Here is a 12,210-nt window from a genome sequence, read left to right on the forward strand (position 1 = left end):
TGACCTCTCTCTCCTTTCTCACCTTTTTGGGCTCCAGCTTAATTGTCACTCCTCAGACAAGCTTTCTCTGACCACCCTAGGTCAGCTTAGGTTTCCCTGATTTGTCTTAATTGCTCTATAATAATCACCGAGTTTTGCATATGCAATTATTTTATCATTATAACTATCTTGTCTGTTAGGTTATAGAATGCATAAGCAATTATTTACCAATATATACCCCATACCTAATACAGTACCTGACACATGATGCCACCTCAACCATGAGGTTCAACTAGGATAGAAACTTACATGTTTATTGCATTAATAAATAATATCGTGACTCCAAAATATGGAACACAATAAAAACGTTCCCGAAGTATAACCCCAACCTGTTAAGAAAAATATATTAAAATAATGATCTGCCTAAGGAATAACAAAGCCAGCTAAAGTGTTCCCAACTCTTCCATTAAGGCATTAAACTTTAGGGACATGGGAGATTAATCAATGTTTATAATTACTTTGTGACTCAATCAAGGGATTGACATTGTGGTATAGCAGGTAAAGCCACCACCTATGATGCTGGCATCCCACAGGGGCGCTGATTCAAGTTCCAGCCACTCCACTTCCCCAATCCAGTTCCCTGCTGATGCGCCAGGGAAAGCAGTGGAAGACTGCCCAAATCCTTGGACTCCTGAACTCACATGGGAGCCCCAGGAGAAGCTCCTGGCTTCAGTCTGGCCCAGCCCTGGCCATTGTGGCCATTTGGGGAGTGAACTAGTGGGTGGAAGACTTCTCTCTCACTTTGCCTTTCAAATAAATAAAATCTGAGGAAAAAAAAAAAAACAGATCAAAAGAGATACCAGTGCCCCCAGAATTTAGCGGACAGGCATTATAAGGCAGCTGACTTCTTATAAACATGTGACAGTACCAGTAAGGAACATCAACACATGCTGTCACCAATAAATTAACAAACTGTAGGCACTCCTCTTTATGTGGCCTCTCCACACCACCCCCTGGAGCTTATCAGCAAGCAAGCCCCACTCCCCTATCCTTCTATCACCATTCAGTTAGAATCCTGGGGATAAAGAAAGAGGTTTAAAAAAGAAAAAAAGAGGTTAAGTATAAATGCCAGTCCCATTTGAAATCATGAGAGAACAGAAAGACTGGCAAAAAGATTTTTATAATATGATCAAGTCTAAATGTATAGCAAAAAAGGTATCCAACAGTAGGGAATGGTTAAGTAAATTAGGGTATACACACCTAAAGAACAATTAGGGATAATGACAAAATCATTCCAAAGTCGTGAAAATAACATAGGACCTGTCTAAGCAATACTATCAAATAGGTACACAATTGCAGGAACAGTTTCATTTGAAGTATATATAAAATTCATATATACTTATATACTTTATATTTCTATAATATATATTTTATAATTTATATATAAAATTATACACAGCAGATAAATAGGAATGGCATTCAAACAACTGGGAGACAACATGCATGAAATTTTTCTTATTTTTCTTATTTCCAGACATCGGAATTTTCCGAATCTTTCCCAAGAGTTATTGTAAAGAAAAACCAAAAACTTTATGCCTAAATGTAAAATTACATTATAGAAATGGGGGAGAAACCAGAAGGCCATGGTATAAAAGAAGAAAACAAGCAATAATCACCTCATTTTCAGTCACATAATCATGTATCCTTAATCAGCGAAGACAACAGAATCTGCCTCCAGCCAACCTCAGCGGGGTCCTGCTTCCGGTGGAATATCACGCCTCTTCATGGAAGCAAGCAGGCTGCTCCCAATTTTCAGCTGTTTGAACCCACTGCTTATGCCCGTATTTACGACAGTTCGGAATGATGGGGTTGGGTATCTTGGAACTAATTAGCAGTCAGGCCCCGTCAGGTGTCATGTTAACTTGACTGGCAAGTGTCTGACAACCCCAAGGATGTGTCCAGCACACAGCGTATTTAATTCTACCCATAAAAAGTTACTGGGCACAAGCAAGGGCATTATTTCTAACAAAGTGTTTTCTCCGGGTATGTGGGCTGTGCCAGGCCATCTTGTGGGAAGAGCTGACGCCCGCGGCCCTCTGTGGAGCCACCATCCCGCCTGGGAACCCACGGGAAGGCTTCAGCTGCACGGTCACCAACCGACTCCACCGGTTATTTGACGACGAATCGGGCCCCTTCGAGGTGCTGAAGGCAACAGAGAATAAGAAAAAAGAAGCCGGCGGGGACTGCGCTGGGGGCCCCCCGGGGCAAAGACCGCAGCTCAGGCCGCGGCCCAGACCAACTCCAACGCAGCAGGCAAACAGCGGCGTAGAGTCCCAGAAAGACAGAGGTGAAGGCCATGGTTTGCCAGGAGGTGGGTGTGGGGCAGGCTCCACACACTGGCAATGTCTTCTGAGGAAGGACCTTCCAGAAAGGTCTAGGGCTGGGACCCAGCACCCAGGCAACAGGCGGCACCTAGCTCCGCTAGGGTGCGAGGCAGGCAGCGAAGCTCTGCCCGGCAGGAGCCCGGGCGGCCTGAGCGCTCTTAAAGCCACAGTCTCCAGAAAGACCGCAATAACCCAACCCGCTGCCTCCCAGTGTGGGCCTGGCTGACTAGACAAGAGGAACGCCACCGCCAGTAGCGCTCAAGAAAGAAGGAATGAGACCTGTTGGGAGAAGACCTGATCAGCAACTTCAAGGTCAGGGAAAATAACTGATAGACCAGAAAGGGGATCACCTCGTGAAAGATCTGAAAAGCCACTGGGAGAAAAGGGTGCAGGGGGCGAGTTTTCAGTTCATAGGCCTATAACTGACCATCTATCGGAGGCCGTGGTGGTCTTGCAAGAGGTCGAGGGGGCCATGGACGTCAAGAGGGCGGAGGAGACAGATTTGATTCTTGCATCAAACGTGAATTTGATAGGCATAGTGGAAGTGACAGACATGGTCTGAAGCACCAGGACAAACGTGGAAGGGGCAGATCTCACTCCTAGAGAGCTGTCAAGGATGAATTAACTGACTTGGGTCAATCAAATGTGGCTGAGGAAACACCCGAAGGTGAAGAACATCCAGTGGCAGACACTGAACATAAGGAAAACGAAGTGGAAGAGGTAAAAGAAGAGGAGCCAAGAAGAGATGACTTTGGATGAGTGGAAGGCAATTCAGAATGAAAACCGGGCAGCAGCAGAATTTAATATCCAGAAACCAAATGAAGGTGCTGATGGGCAACAGAAGAAAGGATTTGTTCTTCATAAATCAAAGAGTGAGTAGGCTCATGCTGAAGACTCTGTTAGGGACCATCATTTCCGGAAGCCAGAAAAGGATATAATGTCTCAGCTGGAGATCAATTTTGGAGACGTAGGCCACCCAGGACACGGTGGCAGGGGAGGGCGAAGTGGACATGCGTGTGGTGGATGTTGGAACCGTGGCTGCAGGATTGACAAGTCCAGTGCCTCTGCTCCTGGCATTTCCAGCTCTGGCTTAACTGGATGCCATGACAACCCCGGCTCAATTGGGGACCCTCCTGTTCAAAGCTCGTGCATGCTTAAGGATCCCAAATGACTAAGAAAAAGAGTGTCATTCACACCATTCACACCTAAAGACTGAATTGTATCTGTTTTGAAAATGAACTTTTCTCACTACACAGAAGTAACAAATATGGTAGTCTTGTTTTTAGAAATGTAGTGGTAGCAGGGATTTTTCGTAATTTCAGAGATTATGCATTCTTCATGAATACTTTTGTATTGCTGCGTGCAAATGTGCATTTCCAAATTTGAAATATAGGTGTGAACAGTGTGCACCAAAAAAAAAAAAAGAAAGAAAAGAAAAGAAAAAAGAAAGCTATGTGAGTACTCCTTGTCCCTCCCTCAGAGAACTACTACAGAGATGGAAACTATTCAGTTGCTTGGTTCAGAGGCATAGGAAATGTTGCCTTGCTCAAGAGGCACTGCAAAACTATAATAACCTGGAGCAGGACCAAGGAATGCCTCCTCAAGGACTGTTCTTTCAAATAAGGGACAATGTATGGTAGTCATTAGGAAATTAGGCTCTGAAACCCAATTACCTGGTTCAGATTCCAGCTTCACCTCTTACCAGATATGTGACCTTGGATGAGAAAACCTCTCTCTGCCTCAATTCCTTCATCTGTAAAATGGGACTAAAACTGCATCCATCTTATGGGGAAAAAATGAAGATTAAATCAATTAATTCATGTTAAATTTTAAAAGTGTCCACTGCCTAAGAAACACATGACTCTTAATATGGGACACAAGAAAACACTATTTATGGATTTCCTAATCCCCAAACAAAAGAGAATCTGTCAACTTCTCTGTTCTGCTCTAATGCCAGGTCTCTCCTACCTATGGAGAACCCCTCCTCGAAAGTCCGTACAACTTCATGTATTGAGAGTGCAATCTCTAGCCTGCTTAAAAAGTGTGGAGCAGTGGGCTGACCTAATTATAATTAGTTCCCTTTTGTACACAATCTTAATTCTCAGGCACAAAAGAGACATTTAAAATGCTGTGTTGGCCTCGACCTTGCCACATCTACTCAGATTCAATAGTAAACAGTAGGGCATCATGTTCAACTGCCAAGCTCTCTAATTTATGATTATTCATTATAAATCATTTTTACATGTAGCTTCAAATGCTGTTTTTCAAGAATAAAAATCTGCCTGCATTGAAATGCACAGTCATTTTAATATGCAAACCTCCTACAGAGATGATGTCTCATTTTAATTATTGTTTCGGTTTAATGGGTTTTCATTAAATTAGAAGATGGAGCAATTACTGGGGTGAACAGCTAATGTTTTAAAGGTAAGCTCCTGTGACTCTGTGGGCAAAAAGACAGCTATAGCACAGACAAGCAAAAAGTAATTCCTCTCCTGGATCAGCTTTTATTCAACCCAATAGAAAACAGCCCTGGCCACTGCATTACCCAGCTTCACAACAGAGCTGGCACCCTCTTTGTGACAGACACACAGCTCTAAGCATGTGCTTAGCTAGGGCTATCTTTTTATTATTTATTTATTTATCTGACAGGCAGAGAGAGAAAGAGAGAGAGCGCGCGCACTCCTATCCACTGTTCCACTGCCCAGAGCTGTGATAGCCAAGACCAGGTGAGGCCAAAGCTGGGAGCTAAGAACTCATTCCAGGTCTCCGGTGTGGGTGGCAGGGAAGCACTCTTATAGAGGTTGCAGGTATTTACTGACCAGGTCAAATATATGCCCTAACCTTGGGGCATCTCCATCACATAACTTTTCCACCAGAAACCCAGGCTCCCCGTCATCAGACAAGAAAGTACTTTTAAAAACCTGCAGCCTGCAAAGTGAAATGTCAAATCACAGGGAGATACTCCCGATGAAAATGTCTTCTCTTACATACACAAGTAATTTGGTATGCTTAGTGGATTAACGTCTGACTTCCCACCCCTGGGAAACTGGTCTGACGTTAGTACAGCAGGCAATGACCAAAATCCTATTAATTAGCCACAGTCCCAGGCTCAATGAGAAATGACTTTGGTGGCCTCAGCAATATTTCACCCCAGAAACTGTACAAATTTGGCACTCAGGGACCAAGAGGGCAGCATTACCTCAGACAGGGGTGAAGGAATGAATGTGAAGTAGGGAACGAGTCGGGGATGAGAGGGAAAGTCAGCTGTATTGGGGTCTCAGAGGCCAGAGGTGAGGGACCTGACTCAGTGCTGCTGGGGTGAGGAGCCTGCACCTGCGGAGGAGGGGGGAGCTTGACAAACTTCCAAAGTGTAGTTTCTTTCTCTCCCAATGAGCTCAAGGAGAAAGAGAGGGAAGCCAGCGGGGGTCCCTCTGGGAGTAACCAGGCTATTAAGTTCAGGCAGCCTAGCTGCTATGTATATGCCAAGCAAATAGTGCAGGAGAGGGGGATGAAGAAATCGTAAAGCAGCAGGAACTAAATGCTGCATAAGTGCCCTCCTTGCTCGCCACCCCAAGACCAGCCGGATATTCCTGACATGGGGGAGAATGTGGAGTTCCTCACTAGAACGCTTTCTGCTCGGCTCCTTTATTTCCCAGTGTAAAAAGCACACCATCAGCTCTAGGATCACGTGCATTAATCTAATTACACGCCTTGTTAGCTAATTAGTTCCGGAGTCACTACTGGGGAGGTCTCTCTCACTATTTATCTATCTGTGTTGGCCACAGGGTTTCTGTGCTTTCAGGTTCCCAGGGAAACCAGGCAATTATTGGCCTTTTAACCCTGTGCTGAGAAGGGAGGGTGAAGCTTTCTGGATAGGAAACAGGTCACCTGAAACTTGAGGCTTTGAACAGACGCTCCAAGAACCGTGTGCATCTGGCCAGAAAGAGGCTATACGTGTGGTTTTTTGCAGACTTGCTGTTCTTTGAAATTGACTTCCTCTTGGAGGATTTCATAGCAACTGTATTGTTAACCATTAATGTCGTGGTTAACATGAAATCACTGGAGAAGCTCTTTGCTCCTGGAGCTCACAGTCAGTTGCTATCTGGGTGCAGGACCTTGCTGGATCAACCTCCTGCCCCTCTCCCTGGCCTTGCAAACAGAGCAACAACCAGAGGCTAAAATTATAATCCTCATTTACAGAAGCTTTTTAAAGAGAAATGAAAGTGTCAATTGGGAAGGAAATTGGTCTTTGATCATGATTTGCAAATAATTTAGCTCTTGTATGTCCTGGGGTAACAACACTGAGTCCATTTTCAATAAATTATTCCTTCAGTGTATTAAATACTGCCTTTGTGATAATTTATTTCAAAGAGTGTCTGGTAAGTTCCCAACGAGTCTTTGCCACTTGCGTATGACCTGACTTAGGCAGCAAATATTCCTGTGGGTTCCCTGAACTACACACACTGAAAGTGGTTGTTAGTTCATCCTGGGGCATCCTTAACAGGCTAGAAGTGAGCACTCTGAGTGCAGGATTGGTAGGTGCCGGGAGTAGAGCTGGGCACTGGTGAGGCTTTCCAAGAGGATCTAATATTTTTTTTGTTTGACAGGCAGATTTAGACACTGAGAGAGACAGAGAGAAAGGTCTTCCTTCCGTTGGTTCATCCCCCAAATGGCCACTACGGCCGGCGTACACCGATCTGAAGCCAGGAGCCAGGTGTTTCCTTCTGGTCTCCCATGCAGGTGCAGGGCCCAAGCACCTTGGCCATCCTCCACTGCCTTTCCGGGCCACAGCAGAGTACTGGACTGGAAGAGGAGCAACTGGGACAGAATCTGGTGCCCCAACCAGGTCTAGAACCCGGGGTGCCGGCGCTGCAGACAGAGGATTAGCCTAGTGAGCCATGGCACCTGTCATAAGGATCTAATCTTAACCATTCACCCACCTGGAATTCTGGCCACCTTTCCCATGTCTATCTATGTCCTGCCCATCCATTGAGGCCAAATCAATTCCTCCAACGTCAATAGGCTGTAGCACCCTAGCTGAGGATGACTTTCCATCTTAATTCCAAAATTCAATCATTTGTGCATTCAAAGGCATATTTGTAGAGAATGTTCTCTGTGAATTAGACAGGCTCAGTCTGGCAAGAAACATCTAGGCAATATTTTTGGCTACATTGCCATAGTTTATATTCTGCATTTGCCAAATGTAATGGTCAGATGGCAACCTGACCTCTTAATTACCTCTCAGCAACCTCCCAAATAGTGTCCTCTTATTTTTTTAACAAGATTTATTTATTTGAAATGCAGTGACACAGAAAGAGAGAGAGGCAGAGAGATAAGTCTTCCCCTGCTGGTTCACTCCCTAGGTGGTCACAACAGCCAAGTCTGGGCCATGCCAAAACCAGGAGCCAGGAACTCCATCAAAGTCTCCCACGTCAGTGACAGGAAACCAAGTGCTTGGGCCATCTTCCACTATCATTCCAAGGCACATTAGCACAGAGCTGTATCAGAAACAGAGTAGCTGGGTCTTGAACTGGCACCCAATACTTGATGTTGGCATCCCAAGTGGCAGTTCAACCTGCTGCACCACAATGCCAAACCTCTCTCCCTTCTTTTTGACACACTGCCCTTGTGGCACCACATTCTTCCGGCTTACTTTCCTACCTCTGAGCCATCTTGAGGCTCCTTCATGTGCCCTCCTCTGCCTTCTCACTAGGGTCAGAGAGCCTTGTAGAGCATATGTCCATCAGTACCCACCTCCATGGCCACCATGACCTGAATACTCTGGGCTATAACACTGCAGCAGCTGGCAACTAGCCACTTGCTCCACACATGTCTCTCTTTCTCTTTTCTGCCCTTTTCTCTTTTCCTTTCCTCTCTCATGTTCTATCTCACATAACAATCAGAGAATAGGGGAGATCTTTTCCAAACATAAATCACATCTTAGCAGTCATCTCAATCCCTTTAAATTCTTAAATAGCTGCCTGTGTTAGCTTCCTATGTAATAAATTACTGCAAATTTAGTGGCTTAAGGTATCGCAATCTCATTATATTACAGGTCTAGATACCAGGGGTCTAAAGTGGGCGTGTAGGCAGGGCAGGACTTCCTCTGGATGCTCTCGGAGAGAATCTATTTCCTTGCCATCTCCTGTTTTCCTTGACTCATGTTCCCTTCCTCCACCTTCAACACCAGCAGCATAAGATTTTATGATTTCTCCCTGCTTCCATATTCACTTCTCTATCCTTCAAATTTCTATCTGGGATCCAGGATAAGCTCTCCCAACGCAAAACCCTTAACTTAATCACATCTGCAAATTCCCCTTTACAGTTTAAAGTAACACACTCACAGGTTATGGAACAATGCTTAACACATGATAAGTATTCATCATTAATTATGTAAGTGGGGATGGGCATTTGGCTGTGGGTCAAAAACAAAAGTGAATGGACTTAGGCTTAAGCAAGCAGTCTCTTCCATGCAAAGTCATAGGCATCATCTTCCCTACTCTTGAAAAACTTATTTTTCTCTGTGGGGAGAATGATGAGGTTGTGAGAAACTCTGCCTAGTGACTTCCAAATGTTGTGATTGGCATAATGTGTTAAAAGCATCAGGGGGAGGCTTATGGTCAGTTGGGATGCCTGCCTATCATGAGTGCCCAGTTTGAGTCCCAGATATTTGGTTTCTGATCCAGCTTCCTGCTAATATACACCTTGGGAGGCAATAAATGATGGTTTAAGTACCTGGATCCTTGCCACCCATTTGAGAGACCTAGATGGAGTTACAGGCTCCTAGCTTCAGCCTGGCAAGCCCTGGCTCTTGCAGGCATCTGAGGAATGAACCAGCAGATGGAGGATTAATATCTCTCTCTTCCTTCCCCTCTCTCTCGCGCTCTTTCTCTCCTCCTCTTCCCTTCCCCCTCCCTACATGCCCCCTCCTTGTATCTCTCCCTCTCTTTCTCCCTCTCTGCCTTTCAAATAAAATGAATTTTTTTTAAATAATGGAAGTGATCATTAGTAATAATACTATCTTTGCATGGCTGACGCATTCTTTATTTAGATATCAACTCAAATAACACCTCTGCAGGGAAGGCTTCCCCCAAAATCCTATCCAAAATCAACTCTCTTCCTAATGTCTCTGAACTCTGTATATAGAATTGCTCTTTGATTTCCTTCATAGAACAACTTACCATCTACAGTTACTCATTTATTAGTGTACTTAGTTACTGTGATTGGTCACCACTGCTGGAATGAAGTCTTCTCAGAAACAGAGGTTTGTCTTTGTTGCATCCCTAACATCCAGAACACTGCCTGTCATGTGGGCATGCAATATATATTTTTTCAATGCATGATTGAATGAGTGTATATGGGCAGTTCTTTCTTTACCACACCTAGACCATGGGTTCCTCCAGGACAGGGTGCTTCATACTCTTCTTGTACAATTGGGACCCAAGACAGTGGCTGGAACACAGCAGTATGTCAGACACTGCTGAGTGATCAATATGTCAATGAGCTTTAAAGCTTCCTTGAAACGAAAGGGCTCCAAAAGAGAAATGGTTTTTCTCCATCCACTCAAATATTGAGAAGGATACCAAAGTCAAATGCTAAAAAAAAGAGATTCAAAGCAGTAACCCAGGAATTTGCTCCTAACCTGGCTCAATCTCCAGCACATACTAGTAGGTTTGGACAAGTCTCTAATTATGGTGTGATCTTCCATTTAAATGAAAGACCAAAAAGGATGCTGTGGCTAATATCCAATTGCTGGGGGAAACACCACTGAGCCCTTAATACCAACAGCCCTGCATCTCTGTTCCCCAAAGACACTTGCAGCTCATGTCTAGTTAGGAAGAGAACTTTCATTTAAGGTGCCACCTTGCTTCAAGGGTTAATCCTCTCACTCCCATGAAGACTGCACTAGGACTGCCATCCAGGCCAATGCCTGGGCTTTGACAGGAGATCCAGGGCAGGTCCTCCTTGACATCAGTCTTAAGGTGTGAAGATATTTGCTTACATCTTGCTCACTCCTTCAAATGGGTTAGGTAGAGACTCCCTATGCTTATACATCTAGTACTTATATGTTTTGCATCCTAATCACACATGACACTCTCTTACTCAAAATCCTTTAATGACATCCAATTGCCTGTAAGCTACAATCCTATCTCCCTAAATGGGAGGGTTGTTATTTAGTGGGCTGTTTCAACTGTGCAAGATGAAAAAGTCCTGGAGTTCCATTCTGTATCATTTCTAAGTGCTCAAGTAGTGTTAAGTACATTTGTGTTGCCAGCCATTTACCAATTAGAATAAAGTAGTATACTTATCACTACTAAATTGCACATTTAATAGTTAAGATGTGGGGCCAGTGCTGTGGTGCAATGGGTTATGTTGCAGCCCATGATGCCGGTATCCCATATGAGTGTCAGTTTGAGTTTCAACTGTTCCACTTCCAATCCAGCCCCCGGTTAATGCACCTGGAAAAACAGTAAAGTATGGCCCAAGTGCTTGGGCCCCCGCAGCCATGTGGGAGACCAGGTCCTAGGCTCCTGATTTCAGCCTGACACAGCCCTGGCTATTACAGCCATTTGGGAAATAAATCAGCAGATGGAAGATAACTCTCTTCTCTCTCTCCCTCTCTTTCTCTATCTCTGCTTTTCAAATAAATAAATCTAAAAAAAGAATTAAGGTGGTAAATTTTATATTTTTTTAACCACAATTAAAAATTAAACATTTAACTTAATAGAAACTCATTCCCCTTTATGTGACCAATAAAACCTTGTACAATGGGATCCTGTCAACCCCGCCAGACCCAACTCCCACCTCTTTCCTCCATTCTAGCTCACCAGACTCTGGGTTTTGGCTCCTTCCTGCCTTCAGGTCTTGAGTCAGGCCATAACTCTGCCTGGAACACATGTCTTCCTGCTCCTACCCAGCACCCTCCATCACCACTCAATGTCCTCCCCTGAGACTCCAGCCCCACCAAGGTGGAACTCCCTGTCCATGCTCCCAGCTTTTCCTTCTTCAAGCACATCCTGGTGTGAGGCTGCATGGAAACTCAACACTATGTTCCTCAGAGAGCATGAGGAGAAAGTGCTGAAAGGTACTGCAGCAATGAATAGGAGGTGATCAGTTATATGTGGGCCTCAGGAACCCATTCTTCACCTATATGAACCCAGGGATTTAGGGCTTTCCAAAGGTATCTGTAGGTTCTGCCTGTACCCACCATGAAAGTACAATGCCTGTGGTATACAGTAGCATTATAATTTGTCCTGAATCTGCTTCATTTCAATTTAAACAGTGGTTTCTAATCCTTATTTCCTTGACTGAGGATCAACAAGAGGACCGGCACTGTGGCGTAGCAGGTAAAGCTGCCGCCCACAGTGCAGGCATCCCATATAGGCACCAGTTCAAGTCCCAGCTGCTCCACTTCCCATCCAGCTCTCTGCTGTGAGCTGGGAAAGCAGTAGAAGATAGCCCAAGTCTTTGGGACCCTGTACCTGCATGGGACACCCGGAAGAAGCTCCTGGTTCCTGGCTTCGGATCAGCCCAACTCCAGCCATTGTGGCCAACTAGGGAGTGACCCAGCAGATACAATCTCTCTTTCTCTCTCTCTCTGCCTCTCTTTTTCTCTCTGTGTAACTCTGACTTTTAAATAAATTAATTAATCTTTAAAAAAAATAAAAAGAATTGCGGCCCCTCTTCAGTACATCTTGAATCATACTAATACTGCACACACTCTATTTAGCCAGCTCCCACACAAACCCCTCCTTTCCTTGCCCTCCCAGGTCCTTCCTGGTTTTCACCAGGGCTTCTCAGCCTACTCCATGCTTCTGGGTTCTGCAAGCTCACCCTAGTGGTTCTT

At 44.7% G+C, this 12,210-nt stretch overlaps 1 protein-coding gene and 1 pseudogene across 2 annotated transcripts in view; one reads left to right on the plus strand and one right to left on the minus strand.

Annotated features, from left to right (window-relative positions):
* The window catches only part of NELL1 (neural EGFL like 1), a 1,050,155-nt gene that overhangs the window by 967,058 nt on the left and 70,887 nt on the right, over positions 1-12,210 (minus strand). The window lies entirely within an intron of this gene.
* LOC108178013 (SERPINE1 mRNA-binding protein 1 pseudogene) lies at positions 1,927-3,664 on the plus strand (annotated as a pseudogene).

This window comes from Oryctolagus cuniculus, chromosome 1 (genome assembly GCF_051225735.1).
Source record: "Oryctolagus cuniculus isolate XC-2025 breed Fujian yellow rabbit chromosome 1, ASM5122573v1, whole genome shotgun sequence".
NCBI classification, from domain to species: domain Eukaryota; kingdom Metazoa; phylum Chordata; class Mammalia; order Lagomorpha; family Leporidae; genus Oryctolagus; species Oryctolagus cuniculus.